The 3,466-nt window shown below is 53.2% G+C and overlaps 1 long non-coding RNA gene across 1 annotated transcript; it reads left to right on the forward strand.

Moving 5' to 3' along the window:
* The first annotated feature begins 142 nt into the window (after positions 1 to 142).
* On the forward strand, positions 143 to 2,424 carry LOC121918147. The gene is made up of 2 exons (XR_006101167.1): positions 143 to 296; positions 1,067 to 2,424. It is a non-coding gene; the product is annotated as an uncharacterized LOC121918147 (long non-coding RNA).
* Positions 2,425 to 3,466: the final 1,042 nt, after the last annotated feature.

Consider the following 3,466-nt stretch of genomic DNA (forward strand, 5'->3'; position numbering starts at 1 on the left):
GCCCCCTCTGGCCTCCTCCCTCAGCGAGAGAAGCAGGACTCCCTGGTTGACCCCCCTTCCTCGGCCAAGCAGGTGCATATCCCTGCAGGAGATTTTCACCTGCGCTTTGTCTCTGCTCTCTTTCTCATGGTCCCAGATCCCCAGAAGCCGGTTCCCATCCCGGAGACGGCGGAGAATGTGGTCTGTGGCCTGGGCTTGGCCTTTGGCATCTTGGGAGTCATCGTGGGCCCCATCCTCTTCTTCAAGGCCAGGAAGATGAAGGAGGACAATGGTCTCCATCGCAGCAGGGGACCCTTGTGAGTAGCAGCAGGAGGAAGGCCTTTTAAGTTGGGGCAGCTGGAGAGTAGGAGCTGCTAATGAGGCAAACAACTGGGTTCTCCTGTTCCTTCTCCTCCTCTTCCTCCCCTTTTTTCCTTCCTTCTCCTTTTTTCTTCTGCATCCATTTCTTCTTCTTTTTCCACTTCTTTCTCCTTTCATACCACATCTTCTTCCTCCTTCCCTTTTCTCTTCTCTTCTTCCACTTCTTCCTCCTTCTCATCCTCCTTCTTCCTTCTCTTCTTCCTTTTCCACTACATCTTTTCTTCCTCCTTCTCTTCTCCTTCCTTCTCTTCTTCCTTTTCACTATCTCTTCCTTCTTCTCCTCTTCTACCTCTACCACTTTTCCTTCTCCTCCTCCTCCTCTTCCTCCCCTCCTCCTCTTTCTCTTACACTTATTCTCCTCCCCTCCTCCTCTTTTTCTTCCTCCTCTTTTTCTTCTTGCACTACATTATTCACTTCCTTCTCCTTCCCTTCTTTCTCATCCACTTTCCCTTCCTCTTCCTTCTCCTTATGCTCTTCCTCTCCTCCTCCTCTTCCTCTTACACTTCTTCCTCCTCCCCCTCCTCCCTCCCCTCCTTCCTCTTTTTCCCTACTTTTCTTCTTCCGCCGCCGCCGCCGTCGCCGCCTCCTCCTCCTCCTCCTCCTCCTCCTCCTCCTCCCAATAGTTCACTCATCTTGGCTTCCAGGGAGATGTGCTTTCAGTCTGGATTTGCTTTGGGGCCCATTCCTTTCTCTTCTCCTTTCCCAGGTAACCCCTCTGAGCCAGGAGGCCTTTCTGCCCGGCTGGACCTCCACTTTCTGCAAGGAGGGCCTCCCTTCTCTGCCGCTTCTCCTTCCTGGACCAGACTGGCTTGCAAAAATCAGCCTTGAGAACCTGCTCCTCGCTTGAAAACCGTCTGCTCTCCTCTGCTGAAAGCACCCAAATTTCTCCCCAAATTCCCAGATCCTGCTGGGCTGGGTGTCCCTTGCCTCTTCCCAGGCCAAAATGCAGAACATGAAGCATCGTACCTTCAGAAACAACCCACAGGGGCTCACAGAGAGAGAACACGGTTTCCTCTTCCAAAATCAAGACCAAAATTAAAGCTCAGGGGATCGTTCTTTTCGATTTGCTTAGAGAGGTGATGGGAGAGGGAACCTTTCTACTTTGTATTGAGAGCAGAGCGGAGGGTGAGCCCTGGCTGAACTATTGCAAATGCACTGACCTCTTTGGGGAAATCTTTGCAAGCTGCAGCAAGGAATCAATTAAGCTTTGAAAATTATACCAAGATGCATCTCTGGTCCCTGAGATGGAGATTTGCACCCAGATCTTCACTCTTGGCTGGAGCTGAGCCTAGAATTTGAACCCTTGTCTCACATTTGGTGACAGCGCTAGGCCTTGAGATCTGGCCACTCGAATTACTTTAACAGCCAGAAATATGTGTGCACTTTTGCAAAGGAATTTTAAAAACGTTTGCTTTGGATTAGAGGGTCAATCTTGCAGCCTCCTCCGAAGGTTTTTGGACTGCAGCTCCCAGCTTCCCTCACACTTGGCTCTGCTGGCCAGGGGCTGCTGGGATTTGCAGTGCAACACCATTCCGACCCCTGTTCCTTGGAAATTACATTCTTTATTCTGTGCCAGGTAGCCTCACTTGGAACACCTCCATTCCTGACCTCTGGAGCTCATGGCTCAGGAAGGAAGGGTCCCTGGCCTTTTAGGCAGAAGGATCATGGGGGGGGGGACTGGGGACCCCCTGCCCCAGGGGCTGCTGGGATATACAGATTGCCTGGGGCTTTGATCAGGCAGCAGGGGTTCATCCTGGGTCTGTTTTGCTCAGCCAAAGAAGGGGGAGGCTTTGGGGATTGATGCAGGGTTAAGGGATGTCTCTCTTGTGGCCAGAGGCCGGACAAGAATGGCCATAACCCCAGTTTGCAATCCCAAACCCCAGCAGAGTCTTGCATAGAAAACAAGTGCATGCAACCCATCTCCTTTGGGCTCCAGTTTCCAAAGTGGGCAGAAGAGAACTTCACCGGATCCAGCCTGGCCATTGGCTTCATGTACAAGATGCTCTTTGTTCATATCAAGCTTTCTTGCTTGGAATAAATGCTTTCGTAAGAAGGTCTCCTCCACTCTGCTCTCTCCATTTGCCTTTGCTCAGTGGTCTGTGTAGGTTTAGGGGTGCCGTCTTCCACCTTGGGAGGCCAAGAGAAAGTCCCTGCAAAGTAAGAGGTGGGGAAGGGGCAAGGTGAACCCGACAGTGCCTTTCTCATCAAGTTAAGGAATGTGAGGTGTTGAGGAGGAATGGCATCCAGTGGCTTCTTTGCGGCCAGATGGGGGTCGCTTTGGGGCCAAGGCAGCTGAGCTTCTGCCCTCTTCCTCAGCTGGACCCTCTGGGGAGATGGCCAGGGTCCCCAGAGGCTTCCCTCCGTCCCCCGACCGGAAGTCTTCCATGCTTCAGGGATGAAGCTCACCCTCCATGCTTCTCCCAAAGTCATGGGGCACATGGAGTGCAAGAGAGGAGGGTAGGGCCCAGGAGGGCTGAGGGGCTCTGGGTGCTGCTCCTGCCAGCTGCCAGGGGACAGGGCCAGCAGGGCTTTCGCCATGATGAAGCCAAGGGCAGCAGCACAGAGGGACAGATTCACAGGTAGTCGCGTTGTCCATTTAACAAATCCAAATGAAACCCCATCAGTGACACCTTTGTTGGCCAACTGAAATGCACAATAGACTTGTTGCAAGCTTTCGAAGCTGCATGGGCTTCTTCTTCACCAGGCGAGAGGTTACAAACCAGACAGGAGAAGAAAAACAATTGGAGATGTTAGTCAAATGCTGCATGATGTTTCAGTCCTCAGGGAAGAGGCTGTGATGGGGAGGATGCATCTTTTGCAGGCAGGCTCCCATGGGGCAAGAGGGAGCTTCTCCAAGTCCAGGGAATGCAAAGCCTCTTTGCCCCTCAGGAGGGACCCTGCCAGCCTGGCCAGCTAGTGCCCAACTGGGCCGTGGGTACAGCTGGCCAAAGGGGCTCAGACCAGAGGCCTCCAGGGCCATTGTCCAGCGGGGCTCCATTGGCGGCACTCGAGTCAAAGGGGGGTCAGTCTGCATTGACCTCTGCAGTGAGGAGGTTGCTGCCAAAGCCACCCTTCGTCTGCCTGGCAACCGATGACCAAGAGAGTC

Source organism: Sceloporus undulatus, unplaced genomic scaffold (genome assembly GCF_019175285.1).
Source record: "Sceloporus undulatus isolate JIND9_A2432 ecotype Alabama unplaced genomic scaffold, SceUnd_v1.1 scaffold_5134, whole genome shotgun sequence".
In the NCBI taxonomy this organism is placed as follows: domain Eukaryota; kingdom Metazoa; phylum Chordata; class Lepidosauria; order Squamata; family Phrynosomatidae; genus Sceloporus; species Sceloporus undulatus.